Source organism: Anomaloglossus baeobatrachus, chromosome 6, assembly GCF_048569485.1.
Source record: "Anomaloglossus baeobatrachus isolate aAnoBae1 chromosome 6, aAnoBae1.hap1, whole genome shotgun sequence".
Taxonomy (NCBI): Eukaryota; Metazoa; Chordata; class Amphibia; order Anura; family Aromobatidae; genus Anomaloglossus; species Anomaloglossus baeobatrachus.
Genome location: NC_134358.1, coordinates 158,963,632 through 158,985,679, shown reverse-complemented (window position 1 = coordinate 158,985,679; position 22,048 = coordinate 158,963,632). Strand labels below are relative to the sequence as shown.

General features: G+C 47.0%; 1 protein-coding gene across 2 annotated transcripts in view; it reads right to left on the bottom strand.

Moving 5' to 3' along the window:
- The window catches only part of AQP4 (aquaporin 4), a 76,863-nt gene that overhangs the window by 29,970 nt on the left and 24,845 nt on the right, over nt 1–22,048 (bottom strand). The window lies entirely within an intron of this gene.

Genomic DNA, 22,048 nt, shown 5'->3' with positions numbered 1-22,048 from the left:
GTGCAGAAGGGTGCATAGGTCCTTGATCTGAGACCACTCCATCAGGGTGATCTGCCCCACCTCTGCATCTCGTTGGCCCAGGCTATACGTCATGACGTATTGCACCAGGGCTCTGCGGTGCTGCCACAGTCGCTGTAACATGTGGAGAGTTGAATTCCAGCGTGTCGCCACATCGCATTTCAGGCGATGAACCGGCAGGCCGAAAGACTTCTGTAGCGATGCAAGTCGCTCAGCTGCGGCGCTTGAACGCCGGAAGTGAGCAGACAGTTTTCGTGCCCTGTTCAGAAGGCCATCTAGGCCGGGATAGTGTGTTAAAAATTGCTGCACGACAAGGTTCAACACGTGAGCCATACAAGGTACGTGTGTCACCTTGCCCAGGCGAAGGGCCGCACCCAGGTTTGCAGCATTGTCGCACACGGCCTTACCAGGCTGCAGGTTGAGTGGAGACAACCATTTATTAAACTCGGACCGCAGAGCTGACCACAACTCCTCAGCTGTGTGACTCTTATTACCAAGACATGTCAAGCTAAAGACCGCCTGATGCCGTTGCGCTCGGCTGCCAGCATAGTAATGAGGCGTGCGTGATTCCTTCTGCGCAGTGAGAACGCTGGTGGCCTGACCAGGCAGGCTTGGGGCGGAGGTGGAGGACCCAGATGAGGTGGAGGATGCAGAAGCTGTGGCGGAACTTGGACAGACAGAGGATTGACACACAAGTCGTGGGGACGGCAAGACTTGTGCAGCAGACCCTTCACCATCTATCACCATACTTACCCAGTGCCCAGTCAGCGACATGTAACGTCCCTGTCCATGCTTACTGGTCCAAGTATCGGTGGTGAAATGCACCCGTTCACACACAGAGTTTCTCAAGGAAGCGGTGATGTTGTGTGCGACATGCTGGTGTAGCGCGGGCACACCTTTCTTAGAGAAGTAGTGGCGACTAGGCATCTGGTACTGGGGCACAGCGACAGACATAAGGTCTCTAAAATCCTGTGTGTCCACTAGGCGGAAAGGCAGCATTTCGGTAGCCAACAGCTTACAGAGGGATAGAGTCAACCTCTTAGCTTTGTCATGGGTCGGAGGAAGTGGCCTTTTATTTGACCACATCTGAGGGACAGAGATCTGGCTGCTGTGTGTAGACGGTGTTGAGTAGGGTGTCCCTGGAAAAATGCAGGTTTGTGAGGAAAGTGCAGGCGGAGACATGATGTTGCCTTCATCCAACGTTGGTGCTATCGATGTCTGAGAGAGCTGTACACACTCACTTGTTTCCCCTTCCAAACCAACTGACGACCTTACAAGCAAACTGCCTGTTGCGGTTACACTGGTGGAAGTTTTGCGTGGAAAAACAGGTGTGACAGCTGTCCCCACAGTCCTAGAAGATGAAGAGCGCGCGGATGCACTGGAAGGGGCGGGCGGTGGATGGTTCGCTCCGCTAGCCGGCATTGCAGCACGGTGAGCTTCCCACCGGGACTTATGATATTTATTCATGTGACGATTCATGGAAGAAGTTGTCAAACTGCTGAGGTTTTGACCTCTACTAACAGAATCATGACAAATGTTACATATCACATGAGTTGGGCGATCTTTTTCGATGTGAAAAAAGGCCCAGGCTAGGCAAGGCTTAGAGGCCATGCGACCTGTTGATCCACCCCGAATAATGCTCATAGGCAGAGTGGTGGCTGAGGATGCAGTTGTAGACGTGCTACCAGTGCTCCGACTCTGTCCAGGAAGGCGCAAGGTAACTTCGTCGTCGGTTGCATCCTCCTCCACCGCCTCTGTTGACCTCCTCGAGTGCCTGACTGGGGGTTGACAGTAGGTGGGATCTAGAACGTCATCATCAATTGTTGTGTTCGCACTCCCCTCCCCCTCAGACCGAGCCTCTTCTTGCCCTGACCGAATATTTAAGTTGTCATCCCAATCGGGTATCTGCGTCTCATCTTCATCAGTATGTTCCTCATTGTCTATAACCACAGGTGTTACAGTTTGTGACAAAGGGTCAACATTATGCTCAGAAACTTGGTCCTCACGGCCTGAATCTGAGTCACAAAGGTTCTGGGCATCACTGCAGACCATTTCCTGTTCTGTACTCACTGTAGCTTGGGAGCAGACCTCTGATTCCCAGGCTATAGTGTGACTGAACAGCTCTGCAGACTCAGCCATCTCAGTTCCACCATACTGTGCAGGGCTGATGGAGACTTCAGTGCTGGGAGAAATCAAGTGTGATTGGGATGACAACTCAGAGGAATGGTGTTTTTTGGATGCGGTACTTGAAGTGGCTGAGAGGGCACTTGTTGGACCACTTGAGATCCATTCAAGCATTTTCCGTTTTTGCCCATCATCTACCTTTGTTCCTCTTGTTCGTGTCCGTAAAAAAGGGAGCACATCGGATTGTCCACAATAAGTAGTAGACATCTTACTTTTGCTAGTAGATGGTCTATCTTCAGCAGATGATAATGGAGCTTTGGCACCTTCCCCACTGACAAAACCTTTTTTGCCTTTTCCACCACGCCTCTTCCCCTTTCCACCAGCATCTGTCATTTTGCCACTCATGTTGATTGCGACAAGATTGTGGACTGAAAATGTGGTAGTAAAAATTGAGAGGTGGTGAAGATTGCAGTGGTGGTCTAGCTTTATTAACAGCAGAATAATAAAGAATAAATATCCCTGACAATGTAACTTAGTTATAATTCGTTGGAGTGTGCAACGCAGGCAGACGTGCTGCAAATGTCTTGGCACTAGTGGGACTATAGCAAAGTCCAATAGCCACGTATAGGATGCCACTAGGTTCACTGAGTGTGTGCTAGTATAATGGCTTAGTTATAATTAGTTGGAGTGTGCAACGCAGGCAGATGCGCTCTGCAAATGTCTTGGCACTAGTAGGACTATAGCAAAGTCCAATAGCCACGTATAGGATGCCACTAGGTACACTGAGTGTGTGCTAGTATAATGGCTTAGTTATAATTAGTTGGAGTGTGCAACGCAGGCAGACGTGCTGCAAATGTCTTGGCACTAGTGGGACTATAGCAAAGTCCAATAGCCACGTATAGGATGCCACTAGGCACACTGAGTGTGTGCTAGTATAATGGCTTAGTTATAATTAGTTGGAGTGTGCAACGCAGGCAGACGTGCTGCAAATGTCTTGGCACTAGTGGGACTATAGCAAAGTCCAATAGCCACGTATAGGATGCCACTAGGTACACTGAGTGTGTGCTAGTATAATGGCTTAGTTATAATTAGTTGGAGTGTGCAACGCAGGCAGACGTGCTGCAAATGTCTTGGCACTAGTGGGACTATAGCAAAGTCCAATAGCCACGTATAGGATGCCACTAGGTACACTGAGTGTGTGCTAGTATAATGGCTTAGTTATAATTAGTTGGAGTGTGCAACGCAGGCAGACGTGCTGCAAATGTCTTGGCACTAGTGGGACTATAGCAAAGTCCAATAGCCACGTATAGGATGCCACTAGGTACACTGAGTGTGTGCTAGTATAATGGCTTAGTTATAATTAGTTGGAGTGTGCAACGCAGGCAGACGTGCTGCAAATGTCTTGGCACTAGTGGGACTATAGCAAAGTCCAATAGCCACGTATAGGATGCCACTAGGTACACTGAGTGTGTGCTAGTATAATGGCTTAGTTATAATCAGTTGGAGTGTGCAACGCAGGCAGACGTGCTGCAAATGTCTTGGCACTAGTGGAACTATAGCAAAGTCCAATAGCCACGTATAGGATGCCACTAGGTACACTGAGTGTGTGCTAGTATAATGGCTTAGTTATAATTAGTTGGAGTGTGCAACGCAGGCAGACGTGCTGCAAATGTCTTGGCACTAGTGGGACTATAGCAAAGTCCAATAGCCACGTATAGGATGCCACTAGGTACACTGAGTGTGTGCTAGTATAATGGCTTAGTTATAATTAGTTGGAGTGTGCAACGCAGGCAGACGTGCTGCAAATGTCTTGGCACTAGTGGGACTATAGCAAAGTCCAATAGCCACGTATAGGATGCCACTAGGTACACTGAGTGTGTGCTAGTATAATGGCTTAGTTATAATTAGTTGGAGTGTGCAACGCAGGCAGATGCGCTCTGCAAATGTCTTGGCACTAGTAGGACTATAGCAAAGTCCAATAGCCACGTATAGGATGCCACTAGGTACACTGAGTGTGTGCTAGTATAATGGCTTAGTTATAATTAGTTGGAGTGTGCAACGCAGGCAGACGTGCTGCAAATGTCTTGGCACTAGTGGGACTATAGCAAAGTCCAATAGCCACGTATAGGATGCCACTAGGTACACTGAGTGTGTGCTAGTATAATGGCTTAGTTATAATTAGTTGGAGTGTGCAACGCAGGCAGACGTGCTGCAAATGTCTTGGCACTAGTGGGACTATAGCAAAGTCCAATAGCCACGTATAGGATGCCACTAGGTACACTGAGTGTGTGCTAGTATAATGGCTTAGTTATAATTAGTTGGAGTGTGCAACGCAGGCAGACGTGCTGCAAATGTCTTGGCACTAGTGGGACTATAGAAAAGTCCAATAGCCACGTATAGGATGCCACTAGGTACACTGAGTGTGTGCTAGTATAATGGCTTAGTTATAATTAGTTGGAGTGTGCAACGCAGGCAGACGTGCTGCAAATGTCTTGGCACTAGTGGGACTATAGCAAAGTCCAATAGCCACGTATAGGATGCCACTAGGTACACTGAGTGTGTGCTAGTATAATGGCTTAGTTATAATTAGTTGGAGTGTGCAACGCAGGCAGACGTGCTGCAAATGTCTTGGCACTAGTGGGACTATAGCAAAGTCCAATAGCCACGTATAGGATGCCACTAGGTACACTGAGTGTGTGCTAGTATAATGGCTTAGTTATAATTAGTTGGAGTGTGCAACGCAGGCAGACGTGCTGCAAATGTCTTGGCACTAGTGGGACTATAGCAAAGTCCAATAGCCACGTATAGGATGCCACTAGGTACACTGAGTGTGTGCTAGTATAATGGCTTAGTTATAATTAGTTGGAGTGTGCAACGCAGGCAGACGTGCTGCAAATGTCTTGGCACTAGTGGGACTATAGCAAAGTCCAATAGCCACGTATAGGATGCCACTAGGTACACTGAGTGTGTGCTAGTATAATGGCTTAGTTATAATTAGTTGGAGTGTGCAACGCAGGCAGACGTGCTGCAAATGTCTTGGCACTAGTGGGACTATAGCAAAGTCCAATAGCCACGTATAGGATGCCACTAGGTACACTGAGTGTGTGCTAGTATAATGGCTTAGTTATAATTAGTTGGAGTGTGCAACGCAGGCAGACGTGCTGCAAATGTCTTGGCACTAGTGGGACTATAGCAAAGTCCAATAGCCACGTATAGGATGCCACTAGGTACACTGAGTGTGTGCTAGTATAATGGCTTAGTTATAATTAGTTGGAGTGTGCAACGCAGGCAGACGTGCTGCAAATGTCTTGGCACTAGTGGGACTATAGCAAAGTCCAATAGCCACGTATAGGATGCCACTAGGTACACTGAGTGTGTGCTAGTATAATGGCTTAGTTATAATTAGTTGGAGTGTGCAACGCAGGCAGACGTGCTGCAAATGTCTTGGCACTAGTGGGACTATAGCAAAGTCCAATAGCCACGTATAAGATGCCACTAGGTTCACTGAGTGTGTGCTAGTATAATGGCTTAGTTATAATTAGTTGGAGTGTGCAACGCAGGCAGATGCGCTCTGCAAATGTCTTGGCACTAGTAGGACTATAGCAAAGTCCAATAGCCACGTATAGGATGCCACTAAAAAACACTTAGTGTGTGCAAGTATAATGGCTTAGTTATAATTAGTTGGAGTGTGCAACGCAGGCAGATGCGCTCTGCAAATGTCTTGGCACTAGTGGGACTATAGCAAAGTCCAATAGCCACGTATAGGATGCCACTAGGTACACTGAGTGTTTGCTAGTAAAATTGCTTAGTTTAAAAAAGTTGTAGTGTGCAATGCAGGCAGACGTGCTCTGCTAATGTCTTTGCACTAGTGGGACTATAGCAAAGTCCAATAGCCACGTATAGGATGCCACTAGGTACACTGAGTGTGTGCTAGTATAATGGCTTAGTTATAATTCGTTGGAGTGTGCAACGCAGGCAGACGTGCTGCAAATGTCTTGGCACTAGTGGGACTATAGCAAAGTCCAATAGCCACGTATAGGATGCCACTAGGTACACTGAGTGTTTGCTAGTAAAATTGCTTAGTTTAAAAAAGTTGTAGTGTGCAATGCAGGCAGACGTGCTCTGCAAATGTCTTTGCACTAGTGGGACTATAGCAAAGTCCAATAGCCACGTATAGGATGCCACTAGGTACACTGAATGTTTGCTAGTATAATGGCTTACTTAGAATGAGTTGGAGTGTGCAGAGGACAAGAGGGTACAGTGGCAGGATTGTGGTGCTCTGGGTAGAGGAATGGAAGCCTGCCTTTCTATTCCCTCCTAATGGTGAAATGCAGGGAGGAAATCCCTGACCTGGGCTACACAGACGCTGTTGCTGTTTGCAGGACCTGTCACTTATGGCTCTCTGACCCTGCCGCTTTGAGCCCTTAAAAGGACTGCTAGAATGTGCTCTCCCTAAGCTGTCTAACGCTGTGTATGCAGCGCATACAGCTGTATCGGCTATAGGACTCAGGAGGACGGAGCTGCGACACTGATGTCTGACACCAAAGACGCAGAAGGCAGATAATGGCGTTCGTGAAGAAAATGTCCGGTTTTATAATGCAGGGACATGTGACATGCAGATCCTATCACACATGCCGTTGCTTCTCTGGCTCAAAGTCCACTTAGGTGTGTGTGTGTCTGTGATTGGCTGACATGCTGGCCCGCCCCACAAGACGCGCGCGCTTAGGGAAGGAAGACAAGAAAAAAAAAAAAAAAAATGGCGATCGCCATTATAGAAACAGCAGTGATCTGAAGGCGCTGTTCACGCACACTATACACTGAAATGTGATAATAGTTTGATTCACAGAGTGACTTACACTATTACAGCAGAAACCAAGCTAGGATTTAGCTGTTTTTTGGCTGCTAGAACCGTTCTCGAACGTTTCTAGAACTATCGAGCTTTTGCAAAAAGCTCGAGTTCTAGTTCGATCTAGAACATGCCCCAAAATCACTCGAGCCGCGAACTGGAGAACCACGAACCACGAACCGCGCTCAACTCTAGTAGTGAGTGTAGATATGAATCTGCTCCTATACATAGCACAGCACACAGACTGATCTTCACTACAATCCTTAGCACAAGGACAGAGGCAGCAGCAGCACATAGGAGACTGTAAAGCAGTACTGAATAGTGCAGAAATGAATTTGCTCCTGTACATATCACAGTCCTAAGAAAGGGATTCCTGATCTTCATTCCATTCCTTAACAAACAGAAGCAGCAGCATGTAGGAAATTATAAAGCAGTACTGAGCAGTGTAGATGTGAATCTAATCCTATACACATTGCAGCACATAGAGAGGGATTCCTACTCTACATTCCCTGGCAGAAACACAGATGTGGCAGCAGCATGTAGGAAATTATAAAGCAGTACTGTGCAGTGTAGATGTGAAGCTACTCCTGTACACATAACAGTATACAGAAAGGAATTCCAACTCTCCATTTAACTTCTTGGCAGAAAGACAGACATGGCAGCAGCATGCAGAAGATTATAAGGCAGTACTGAGCAGTGTAGTTATGAATCTGCTCTTATACACAACACAGTACACAGAGAGGGATTCCATCTTTTCCTTCCATTCCTTAGCACACAGACAGAAGTAGCAACATGGAGGATATTATACGCACAGCAGTACCGAGCTGTGTAGTATTGATGCTAGCTCTGGGATGAGGTTGAAGACTTATTAGAAAATTCAGCAAGACAATCATTCTGTCTCTTCCCCTACTTTTTGTTTCACTATGCTCCTCACTTTTCTTCACCCTCCTCCTTCTATAGAGTACAATAGGATTTGTAACATTATAACTCCCTGCTATCAGTCCAATTTGTCACTTGGGTCAAATGTTTTGGATATGCTTCCACAAGCTTTTCACAATAGTTGGTAGAAATTTAGGCCCATTCTTCTTGACAAAACTGGTGTAGCTGAGCAATGTATGTAGTTCGCCTTGCTCACACCTGCCTTTTCAGCTTTTCCCATAAATTTTCAATAGGGTTGAGATGGCCACTCATAGCTTTGGGATGGCCACTTTGCTTTGGGATGGCCTTTATAATAGCTTTGGGATGGCCACTCCAAAACATTGACTTTGTTATCCTTAAGCCATTTTGTAAACAGTTTGGCAGTATGCTTCGGGTCATTGTGTATTTGGAAGACCCATTCCCGCCCAAGCTGTAAGTTCCTGGCTGATGTCTTGAGATTTTGCTTTAGTATTGCCAGATAATCTTCTTTCCTCATGATGCCATCTATTTTTTAAAGTGCACCAGTTCCTCCTTCAGCAAAAAAACCCCTACAACATGATGCTGCCACCCCCGTGTTTCACAGTTGGAATGGCGGTCTTAGGATTCAAAGCTTCTCCCTTTTTGCTCGATACGTAATGATGGTCATTATGGCCAAACAGTTCAATTTTAGTTTTGTCAGACCACTGGACATGTCTCCAAAAATTAAGGTCTTTGTTCCTGTGTGCATTTGCAAACATTAATCTGGCTTTTTATGTTTCTTTTGGAGTAATAGCTTCTTCCTAGCAGAGTGGCCTTTCAGCCCATGTTGATACAGTACTTGTTTCACTGGCACTGTGGATAATGACATAATCATACCAGCTGCTGCCAGCATCTTCACAAGGTCTTTTGCTTTTGTTCTTGGGTTGATATGCATTTTTCTGACCAAAGCTCTTTCATCTCTAATACACACAACCTGTCTCCTTCCTGAGCGGTATGATGGCTGGACATTCCCATCTTGTTTGTACTTGCATATAATTGTTCGTACAGATGAATGAATCACCTTCAGGTACCTGGAAATTGCACCCAAAGATGAACCAGACTATTGCAAGTCCACAATTCTCTTCCTGAGATCTTGGCTGATTTCTTTTGACTTTCCCATGTGCAATAAAATACATCTACAGATGTGTCTCTTATTAACTCAGATGTTACCAATAAACCTATCAGAAGCTTCCAAAGATATGAAATCATGATATAGCCTGTACAATATTGTTTAAAGCATAGTACTCTTTAGGGCACTTCACACGCAGCGATATCGCTATCGATATCACTAGCGAGCGTACCCGCCTCCGTCGGTTGTGCATCACGGGCAAATCGCTGACCGTGGTGCACAACATCTCTTACACCCGTCACACATACTTACCTGCCTAGCAACGTCGCTGTGGCCGGTGAACCGCTTCCTTTCTAAGGGGGCGGTTCGTGCAGCGTCACAGCGGTGTCACTAAGCGGCCGCCCAATAGAAGAGGGGCGGAGATGAGCAGGACGAACATTCCGCCCACCTCCTTCATTCCACATTGTGGGCGGCTGCAGGTAAGGTGATGTTCCTCGTTCCTGCGGTGTCACACGTAGCGATGTGTGCTGCCGCAGGAACGATGAACAACCTGCGTCCTGCAACAGCAACGATAATCGGGAAAGGAACGACGCGTCAACGATCAACGATTAGGTAAGTAATTTTTATCGTTAATGGTCGTTCCTGCGTTTTACATGCAACGATGTCGCTAACAAGGCCGGATGTGCGTCACAAATTACGTGACCCCAACAACATCTCGTTAGCGATATCATTGCGTATAAAGGGGCCTTTAGTGTATGTAAACTTTTGACTTTGCAGAAAGTAATAAAAATGGCTTAAAACATTCTCTCTCAGAATTCTGGCATTTGGCAAACATAAATAATCTTGGTAATCCTAATTGACCTAAAACAGAAAGGTTTATTCTGATTTCATGTCAGATACCGATAAAAACATGCATATGTGTCTTAGGTAGAGTATGTAAACTTCTGGTTTCAACTGTACATGTACAACTATTATTTACTTATTTACTTTATTATTGGGTATATGCTCATTTTGTGTTTCTCTCTTGGTTTTGTCTGTGAATTAATAATAATAATAATAATAATAATAATAATAAGTTTTATTTCTATAGCGCCAACATATTCCGCAGCGCTTTACAATTAAGAGGGGACATGTACAGACAATATGAGACAATACAAAATAACAAAATTAAGGTACCAGGAGGAGTGAGGGCCCTGCTCGTAAGCTTACAGTCTATGAGGAAATAGGGGAGACACAAAAGGTGAATGGGGGGGAGAAAAGCTTGTTATATATGGTCCAGCCAGCGATTTAATAGGGTATTCAAAAGCAGCTGCATGAACCCGTCTGTGAGAATTTATACAGGTACAGGGGACGAGAAATGGAAGTAAATTTTTTGAAGGGCAGAAAGGGACTAGATTAGATCAGGGCGGTGAGGTGATAGGCTAGTCTAAAGAAATGTGTTTTTAGGGCCTGCTTAAAGGTGTGGATGTTGGAAACTAATTGGATTGCTCTTGGTAGTGTGTTCCAGAGTATAGCCATGGTGTATATGTCCGCTTATTGCACAAATACCAACTTATTCCTGGGCTGATTCTTTTGGTGTTTGTACAGTTCTCTTTAAAAGACAAGTTATTTCTACAGCATTAAGTAAAAGTGTAGATAAAAATCTGAATTACATTTTGCATTAAAAGAAATGTGAATACAGGAGAGTAAACTATAAGTAACTCAAGAGAAGGTCAATTTATGAACATTAAGTACAATAATATTATCAATATATGATTAACTTTGCAAAAGGAATCTACATAGTCATAACTATGAACCCATGAAGCAAATTTAATATCTACTTACCAAGTGAGTGGTTTATCCCTACATCCAACAAAGTTTAATAAAAAAAAAATACAATGAAAAAAGAGAAGACAAGTAATTCTTTCGGTACTGTATAAATCACCAACACAGGTTGCTGGACAACAAGCCCAATAGTTTACAACTAGAACTGAAAGGTTAGATCAGTATAGGATGATGACAATTCCATGTAGGTTGATCCAGAATCTACCTATTCTTTAGGGGCTTGCTGACAATACATGGTTCTCTGACCATTTCAAATAACCCTGGGACCTCCCCTCCACCCCGTCCCTGCACACAGAGCAGCTTCTAGTTTCTGTCATTGTCATGGTAGGCTGGGGCCAGGGTGAAGAGAGACCATGATACATGCCTATCATTTACAGAACAGCACTTCTTGTGTGGCGCCCCTGACCTGGTCAGGCACCACTGAGTACTGCACCCATGCTGGGGACAGTACAATACAGGTAATCCAGAAGGCTGACAGGGGTGTGGTACACAGGCGCATAGTGATCAGGTCTCACACATGTACCCATGAGAGGACCCCTGGGGATCCCAGGAGGGGGAAAAGCCTTCACCTTCACTGGAATAGTGGAGGGGGCCAAAAGCCTCCATCTCCTCTCAAGGGGTGTGGTAAGAGAGTCTGGTTGCTAGGTGGCGTAGGCAGGCACAAAAGGGAAAAGAGAAGGAGGAGTAAACAGTCGAGAGTCTGCAGCAGAGTGTGGAGGAGTGAGGAGCAGGAAAGTGGGGCTCTGACAGGAGCAGCAGTGAAGGTCCCAGATGTGAGCCGGTTCAGAGCAGAGTCCAGGGAGCTCCGAGGAGCTGACCCCTTCCCCTGGGCTGCTGTAGTCTGACAGCGTCCGCGCAGTGGCTACCGACGGGGGAGAACGGTCAACTAGGAGTGCTACCCGAAACCCATCTCAGCTAGAGAGAGAGCAACGGAGTGGGAAGTAAGGAGACTGCTAGAGAGTACCAGGCCCAAACGGGCGGCAGATCCCGAAGCGGAGATAGATCCAGCTTTCTTTTGCTAAACCTGCCGGTGTGGGGCTCTCAAAGCCCACGCCACAACACCACAAAAGCCGCAGCCACGTAGCCACAGTTAGGGCCCATAGGTCACAGGAGGCAAGCAGCTGGAGTGGCCTGGTCCAGGCGACAAGCAAACGGCAAACGAAGGGGAGAGAGGCTGCAGCATCTTCCCTGGGTGACCCCCATAGGGACTCAAAGTCGGGGTTACCCCAAACCACCAAGGGCTAAGGAAGGCGAGTTAGTAGTCACCCTCACAAGTCAGCCTGAAGGACACCTGGTTCCCACTTGGTTCATCCCAGCTACGCCCGGGTCACTCACCCTGCCATCAACTGTGAGTAAAAACCCTGAAAGACATCCTGCCTGTGTTGAGTCATTCTGCGCCTTGTAGTTCTACACATCTACACAGGGCCCTGGGGCTTGCCTCACTCTCAGGAGGCTACTACAACTGGCTGCACACACCATCAGCCCCAGGCATCCCTTAACCTGCAGTGGCGGTCCCCACTGACCGCAAATCTGAGAGTGGCGTCACGACAATAGAAGAAGATCTCCTACCTGTGACAAGATACAGCCGAGTGGAGTCCCTGAAGGTAATGCACCGACACAGCGTTTGCGGGGCTTCACATCTGGCGTCACGAACAGGATAAGGACTAGACCTGTCCAGACAGGTGACCATGTGCCTGGGCGGTCCGCTTGAAAAATTGGAAGCGCCGCCATATTGCCACCATGAAAAGCGCGCTGAAAAACAACAGCAGCCCGCGCTGGAAGAAGTTACCGCCCACGAAGAGGTGTGGCTACCCAGAGATCCCCTGCAGAGTTCGGACCTCGCTTGTGAAGAGAGCGGAAGCGTCCAGAGACGTCGGGACAGAAAGGGAGCCAGAAGCCTGCTGCTGGGAAAGGAGCTGCTGAAAGAGGCAGAGCGGAAACTGAACAGCTTGCTACTAGAGGCAACGACGAGTCCACTGCTGGGAAATCGTACAGAAGAGGGCGCAGAAGAAATGGCGTCTGACCGCAGAAACCCAGAACCGGGCTCCGCTGCCTGGTGGTATCGGGAGCTGGCCCAGTTCTGTGACCGACTGGAGACCCGGGTCGTGGAGCAGATCAGAGAAGAACGCATGGAACTTCTGGAGATGGCTGCCGCGGTCCAGGCCTATGAAGGGAGAGCCGCGCGCCGAGTGCCAGACCGGGCGGTGACGACTCAGACCCCGATGCTGCCACCGATGGGTGAGTCCAGTGATGCCCCTGCCAGCGCGAATGCCCCGACCCCTGCTGCCACGTCCGCGGTCCCTGAAGAGGCGTCCGGCGCGGCGACGCTGAAGCAGGCCGCAGCCACGCCAGGTGCAGCCCGCCAAGCCCCGGCCGCCGCAGCGATGCCCTGCTCGGCCCACCAAGACCCGGTCCCTGCAGCGACGCCCAGCCCAGCCTGCACAGATCCCATCGCAGCTGCGACGCCGATCCAGGCCGCCGCCATACAGGGCGCGGCCCGCCAAGACCAGGCCGCCGCCATACAGGGCGCGGCCCGCCAAGACCAGGCCGCCGCCATACAGGGCGCGGCCCGCCAAGACCAGGCCGCCGCCATACAGGGCGCGGCCCGCCAAGACCAGGCCGCCGCCATACAGGGCGCGGCCCGCCAAGACCAGGCCGCCACCATGCCAGGCGCGGCCCGCCAAGAGATTGCATCACCATTTTCCCCGGCCTGCAAGGCCAGAGCAGACACCGCTCCCCAGTCCAAAGAGGTCCCTGCTGGAAAGCCCACGCTGGGGGAGGACCCCGCATACTGGCAGCTAAAGGCTGACATGGAGGCCAAGTTTCCACAATGGTTGGTGGACCGGTACATGCTCCCTCCGCATACCCCCAAGAGGATTCCAGCAACCCCTGCAGCAACCACGCCAAAGAGTCCCCCGCCTGGGCCTGCTGAAGAAAGCCCATCCCCAGCACTGCAACCAAAGGAGTGCCAAGAAGAACTAAGGGGGAGAGGAGGCCAGGAAACTGAGGAGCTGACTCAGGAGCCATCAGCAGTGGATCCATGCCCCGAGCCAGAGATGCTGCCGTATTCCCGCTGGGATGAGGAAGACCTGACACCTTCTGCTGAGGAAGATCTGCCCCAAAGCCTCACCTGGGAGCTTGTAAGCTGCACCTCGCAGAATCCAACCCGCAAGATACAGCGCCGCAGTAGAACCCAGTCTTTCCCTGCACCGCCATCCCCAGAGCAGAGAGAAGTCACGGCCAGAGACCTACAAGAAAAACGGTTCCTGAGAAGGTCCAAAGCCCAGGTCAGAGGACCCCTTTGTAGAGGAGTAGTGGAGGACTTCAGCCTCAAGTCAGGATACGGGTTCATCGTAGCACCTGGCATAAAGGAAGGTATCTTCGTCAACAGAAGAGACGTCAGAGCTCATCTGCCCAGAGGACACCCTGGCAGAAACTTAAGAATGGGAGATTCCGTACAGTTTACCCTGCATCAAGGCGAAAGAGGCTGGTACGCGCTAGATGTAGTGCCATGTCCCAAAGAAGAAGAAAGGAAAGACAGTAATAAAGAAAGAAAAGACCAAAGACCTAATGAAGAGATAACCACAGATGAAGAAAAAGGTCAAGAAACCAACAGGTGCCGCAGCCCTACAGGCCCAAGCCCTGGTGAAGAGGAATCTGCCTAAGTTTAAGTAAAGTACAGCAAGTTTTGACCAGTTTGGAAAGTTTGTTTTGCAACGTTTTCAAGTTTAAGCAATGTGCCCACATAAACTATTGTGAGAAATAAACCTTAAGGCTATGAACTGGCTATAGCCACAAACTCTCGCAGTGTAAATAGTTACACCAAAAGGGCACCACCACCACCAGAGTCAGCCTGTTTAGGGGCTTGGCTCGTCTGCAACCAGGAGGAGCCCGTCCGTATATAATAATAATTAATAATTAATAATAATAATAATTTTATTCATTTATATAGCGCTATTAATTCCATAGCACTTTACATACATTGGCAACACTGTCCCCATTGGGGCTCACAATCTAGAGTCCCTATCTGTATGTCTTTGGAATGTGGGAGGAAACCGGAGTACCCGGAGGAAACCCACGCAAACACGGGGAGAACATACAAACTCCTTGCAGATGGTGTCCTTGGTGGGATTTGATATAGGGCCTTGGCTCACCTGCGACCAGAGAGCATGCCTGTTTATGGGGCCTGGCTCTCCACCACAAAGAGGGTACCTGGTCAGCACCAACTGTGGAGGCCGCCTCTGCATCCTGCCAGAAGAGGCTGAAGGCGCGGATCCACCAGGCCAGGTATACCCTGAAACCACCAGCCCATGTAAGCCGCCTCTACATCCTGCCAGAAGTGGCTGAAGCCGCGGCCAACGTGAGAGGGTTTTGGGTGGGTTAACGGACTTGTGGGTGGAGGGTGGTGATGTATGGTACCTGGTGCTTTTAAAAATGTTTTACATGTTTTAATGTTTTATGCATTTTAAAAATGTTGTCTTGCAGCCCGAGGACGTGCTGGTGATAACTAAGGGGGAATGTGGCGCCCCTGACCTGGTCAGGCACCACTGAGTACTGCACCCATGCTGGGGACAGTACAATACAGGTAATCCAGAAGGCTGACAGGGGTGTGGTACACAGGCGCATAGTGATCAGGTCTCACACATGTACCCATGAGAGGACCCCTGGGGATCCCAGGAGGGGGAAAAGCCTTCACCTTCACTGGAATAGTGGAGGGGGCCAAAAGCCTCCATCTCCTCTCAAGGGGTGTGGTAAGAGAGTCTGGTTGCTAGGTGGCGTAGGCAGGCACAAAAGGGAAAAGAGAAGGAGGAGTAAACAGTCGAGAGTCTGCAGCAGAGTGTGGAGGAGTGAGGAGCAGGAAAGTGGGGCTCTGACAGGAGCAGCAGTGAAGGTCCCAGATGTGAGCCGGTTCAGAGCAGAGTCCAGGGAGCTCCGAGGAGCTGACCCCTTCCCCTGGGCTGCTGTAGTCTGACAGCGTCCGCGCAGTGGCTACCGACGGGGGAGAACGGTCAACTAGGAGTGCTACCCGAAACCCATCTCAGCTAGAGAGAGAGCAACGGAGTGGGAAGTAAGGAGACTGCTAGAGAGTACCAGGCCCAAACGGGCGGCAGATCCCGAAGCGGAGATAGATCCAGCTTTCTTTTGCTAAACCTGCCGGTGTGGGGCTCTCAAAGCCCACGCCACAACACCACAAAAGCCGCAGCCACGTAGCCACAGTTAGGGCCCATAGGTCACAGGAGGCAAGCAGCTGGAGTGGCCTGGTCCAGGCGACAAGCAAACGGCAAACGAAGGGGAGAGAGGCTGCAGCATCTTCCCTGGGTGACCCCCATAGGGACTCAAAGTCGGGGTTACCCCAAACCACCAAGGGCTAAGGAAGGCGAGTTAGTAGTCACCCTCACAAGTCAGCCTGAAGGACACCTGGTTCCCACTTGGTTCATCCCAGCTACGCCCGGGTCACTCACCCTGCCATCAACTGTGAGTAAAAACCCTGAAAGACATCCTGCCTGTGTTGAGTCATTCTGCGCCTTGTAGTTCTACACATCTACACAGGGCCCTGGGGCTTGCCTCACTCTCAGGAGGCTACTACAACTGGCTGCACACACCATCAGCCCCAGGCATCCCTTAACCTGCAGTGGCGGTCCCCACTGACCGCAAATCTGAGAGTGGCGTCACGACAATAGAAGAAGATCTCCTACCTGTGACAAGATACAGCCGAGTGGAGTCCCTGAAGGTAATGCACCGACACAGCGTTTGCGGGGCTTCACACTTGTACAACTGTATCTGACAGGACATCCCAGGATGCTGGTAGACATAGAGAGTGTGTGGATTATGGTAGGTGTCAGCATCAGAATAGATGAGCTTCGTAGGAGATTGCTAACTGAAAATACACAGCATTAATAGGAAAGTACTGAGGTGTGGTCAAATGATTGCAGGACTAACAGCCCAGAAAGCCTATAAATATGGGATCAAATCGTTAAAAAATATTTATTGCTCATTAAAGCCTAAAGGGGGCTTTACACGCTGTGAGATCGCTAATGATTTATCGCCGGGGTCACGTCATTAGTGACGCACATCCGGCATCCTTAGCGACATCGCAGCGTGTGACACGTACGAGCGATCTTAAACGATTGCAAAACAGGCAAAAATCGTTTTGGAGAGGTCATCCTAAAACCAAATATCGTTGCCTGTTTATTAGCGATGTTGTTCCTCGTTCCTGCAGCAGCACACATCACTATGTGTGACACCGCAGGAGCGACGAACATCTCCTTACCTCAGTCCACTGGCAATGAGGAAGGAGGGAGGTGGGCGGCCTGTTACGACCGCTCATCTCTGCCCCTCCTCTGCTATTGGACGGCTGCCGTGTGACGTCGCTGTGACGCCGCACGACCCGCACCCTTAGAAAGGAGGTGGATTTGCGGCCAGAGCGACGTCGCTGACCAGGTATGTGCGTGTGACGCTGCCGTAGCGATAATGTTCGCTACAGCAGCGATCACACAATAAAGCACGTACGACGGGGGCGGGTGCTATCGCGCTCGACATTACTAGCCGCTGCTAGCGATGTCGCAGCGTGTAAAGCCCGCTTAAGACTATGTTCCCACAATGGTGAATTTTTGATGTTGCACATTTTCTGCCCCTATTATGTAAATTAGGTTACTTCTAATGTTTTAAATGCGTTTTTATTCAATTGAAACAAAACTGCTTTATTTTCGTTGAGTCCTAGCATTTGGTTTGACAAACCTTTATTGATATACTGTATTTTTCCAAAAATAAGACAGGGTATTACCGTATATTATTTTTTGCTTGGAAGATGGGCTAGGGCTTATTTTCAGGGGAAGTCTTATTTTTTTCCCTTGACCAAAAATCCACAACTATTCTTGAACAAAAAAAAAAATAAGAAATGTATTCAATTATAATCATATCACACTCTGGAACATCAACATAAATCTCCAAACCTTGTGTGGAACAAAGGAGTATATATATATATATATATATATATATATATATATATAGTACAGACCAAAAATTTGGACACACCTTCTCATCTCTAGAACAACTATTAAGAGGAGACTTTGTGCAGCAGGCCTTCATGATAAAATAGCTGCTAGGAAACCACTGCTAAGGACAGGCAACAAGCAGAAGAGACTTGTTTGGGCTAAAGGACACAAGAAATGGACATTAGACCAGTGAAAATCCGTGCTTTGGTCTGATGAGTCCAAATTTGAGATCTTGGGATCCAACCACCGTGTCTTTGTAGAAAAGGTGAACGGATGGACTCTACATACCTGGTTCCCACCGTGAAGCAAGGTAGGAGGAGGTGTAATGGTGTGGGGGTGCTTTGCTGGTTACACTGTTGGGGATTTATTCAAAATTGAAGGCATACTAAACCAGCATGCCTACCATAGCATCTTGCAGTGGCATGCTATTCCATCCTGTTTGCGTTTAGTTGGAACATAATTTATTTTTCAACAGGACAATGACCCCAAACACACCTCCAGGCTGTATAAGGGCTATTTGACTAAGAAGGAGAGTGATGGGGTGCTACGCCAGATGACCTGGCCTCCACAGTCACCAGACCTGAACCCAACCGAGATGGTTTGGGGTGAGCTGGACCGCAGAGTGAAGGCAAAAGGGCCAACAAGTGCTAAGCACCTCTGGGAACTCCTTCAAGACTGTTGGAAAACCATTTCTGGTGACTACCTCTTGAAGCTCATCAAGAGAATGCCAAGAGTGTGCAAAGTAGTAATGAAAGCAAAAAGTGGCTACTTTGAAGAACCTAGAATATAAGACATATTTTCAGTTGTTTCACACTCTTTTAGATATTTCATTCCACATGTTTTACTTCATAGTTTTGATGCCGTCACTGTGAATCTACAATTTTTAGAGTCCTGAAAATAAAGAAAACTCTTTGAATAAGGAGGTGTGTCCAAACTTTTGGTCTGTACTATATATATATATATATATATATATATATACACACACACACACACACACACACACACACACTGCACATGCATATCAGCTTGTCTACTCTTAAGGTACCGTCACACTAAGCGACGCTCCAGCGATCCCACCAGCAACCTGACCTGGCAGGGATCGCTTAAGCATCGCTACACGGGTTGCTGGTGAGCTGTCACACAGGCAGATCTCACCAGCAACCAGTGACCAGCCCCCAGCCAGCAGTGACGCCTGGAAGCGATGCTGCGCTTGGTAACTAAGGTAAATATCGGGTAACCAACCCGACATTTACCTTGGTTACCAGCGCACACCGCTTAGCGCTGGCTCCCTGCACTCCTAGCCAGAGTACACATTGGGTCAATTACCTGATGTGTAGTCTGGCTATGTGTGCAGGGAGCAGGGAGTCGGCACTTGCCACGTGAGAGCGGCGGATGCTGGTAACGAAGGTAAATATCGGGTAACCAAGGAAAGGGCTCCTTGGTTACCCGATATTTACATTGGTTACCAGCATCCGCAGAAGCCGGCTCCTGCTCACTGCACATTCAGTTGTTGCTCTGTCGCTGTCACACACAGCGATGTGTGCTTCACAGCGGGAGAGCAACAACTAAAAAATGGTCTAGGACATTCAGCAACAACCAGCGACCTCACACCAGGGGCCAGGTTGTTGCTGGATGTCACACACAACAACATCGCTAGCAACATCGATGTTACGTCACAAAAGTCGTGCCTCAGCAGCAATGTTGCTAGCGATGTTGCTTAGTGTGACGGTACCTTAAAGCTTTAGACACTGCAGTTAAGAGGCCTTTGGTGATATCATGGTCACATAAAGATCCTTTAGCACTGTAAACCTCAGAATAGAAACCCTGGGGGCCTCTAAGAGAGTAGGGGCCCTGAAAATGTACCCAGTTTGACTTCCCCTAATGATGCCAACTAGCTATAACTAGGGCTTATTTTTGGAGTAGGGCTCATGTTTCAAGCATAATCCAAAAATCCTACAAAATTATGCTAGGGATTATATTCGAGGTGGATTTTTTTTAACTGTGGATTTTATACTTTTTTATAAATTTTTTTTTATAATGCAAGTCTATTGGAAAAATCTGCACATAAAACTCAGCCTACTCGCAAGAGAACTTGACATGTTGTGTATTTCAAACATGCACCGTAGGTCAGATAATACAAAGTAAAATATAAATCACAGTGGGCAGTAGATTATTATAAATCCCATCCACTTTGCTGGAACTGTAAGATGATGTATTTTTCGATGCAGTGAAAATATGCAGTTTCAAAACCTCTCTAAAAAACTTACTATGACCCACACCCTAAGGGTATGTGCGCACGTTGCTTTTTACCTGCTTTTTACCTGCTTTTTTGCTGCTTTTTCTTCTGCGCTGTTTAATGCCAAAATGGATGTGTTCTTCTATTCAAGCAAAGTCTATGGGAATTTGGGTTTCTTGTTCACACTATGCTGTTCAAAATGCTGCCTTTTTGTGGCAGAACTTTGGTCAAAAACTCAGCTTTGCAGTGCAAAACCCAAATGGCAAAAACAATTGACATGTTGCTTCTTTGAAAAGCTGAGTTTTTGACCAAAGTTCTGCCACAAAAAGGCAGCATTTTGAACAACATAGTGTGAACAAGAAACCCAAATTCCCATAGACTTTGCTTGAATAGAAGAACACATCCATTTTGGCATTAAACAGCGCAGCAGAAAAAGCAGCAATAAAGCAGGTAAAAAGCAGGTAAAAAGCAACGTGCGCACATACCCTAAAAGTTCATTACAATGCCCTTTACCCAATCTGAAAATAAAGAAATTAAAAAAAGTAAAAAAAAAATGAATTAAACATAAACACATTTATAATTGCCACATCTGTAAAAATCAAATCCTTGAAAATCTAAAATAATTTAATCCATACTGTAAATACTGTAAAGGTAAAAATAGAATCCCCCATACTTGTGGTTCCTTGTTCATCTCACTGACCATCACACCAAATAAAATAAAAAAACAACAAAAAACAATAATTACTCCAAAATGGTACAAATAAAAGGTTTATTCTGCCACACAAAATACAAATTTAATATAACTCCATCAGAAGAAAAGTAAAGAAGTTGTGGGTCTTAGAAGAGGACAACTCAAAGTATTTTTCTTAAAAGTTCTGAATATCTTTAATATCTTCACGAACTTGGATATGTCCTTTTAATGTGGGCTCGCATTTCGAGCCCAAACCTTTCCCCATACATGTTGTCTGATCTGAGAGCTGACATGTTCAGCTCACAGGCATGGGTAGAAAGGAGATCCAGCCGCATCTGTTAAAGGGAACCAATCACCAGGATCTTCGTATATAAGCTAAAGCCAGTGCTATACTGGCACTATCTGACTTATTCTATACATACCTGCAGTGGTCAGCTCAGATGTTTAGGTTTTGAAATCCAAAAAAGTTTTATAATTAGCTGGTTGTTGAGTGACAGCAGCAAAAGAGCAGATAATATATTCATAGTTATCCCCTCCCCCTGTTAGAATTAGCATAAGTATTATACAATTCAAATCCCTTTGTCTCTTGAAGGACCTGTGTGAGTTCACACCCATTTATAAAGTCAGAAATGAAGAAGATATTTTTAATATCCTATTACTTATCCAGCTTGAAGTAATTTCATGCAATTGTAATACTCTATAATCATCAATAGAGGGCGCTTTTGCATTAAAAACTCACTTCTCTGTTAACACTGATCATTTTTATATTAAATTCAGAGCATTTTCAATTCCTACTTAAACAATATATTAAAAAGACAAGTATTTAATTTCTAGAAAAATTTATGTACCTCATGTTATTCTGGACTTGTAATATTTTTGTAACTTTGAGTAAACCTTTATTTGGAGGCTACAATCTGTTATTCCTGTTTGTCTGAGCATATAGCAATTTGGTTTTTTTTGCTGCTTTTTTTCTCCTACTAAATGTGCAGTGTAACTGATATATACTGAACAAAAATATAAATGTAACACTTTAGTTTTTCCTCCCATTTTACACAAGCTGAACTCAAAGATCGAAGACTTTTTCTATATACTCTAAACGCCTTTTTCTCTCAAATATAATTCACATATTTGTCTAATTACGTGTTAGTGAGTACTTGTCCTTTGCCGAGATAATCCATCCACCCCACAGGTGAGTCATATCAAGAAGCTATTTAGGCCCCTTTCACACATCCGTGTTTCCGGTACGTGTCGTGTCCGTTTTCACATGCACTGGAGACACGGACACATAGACTCATTAGAATGAATGGGT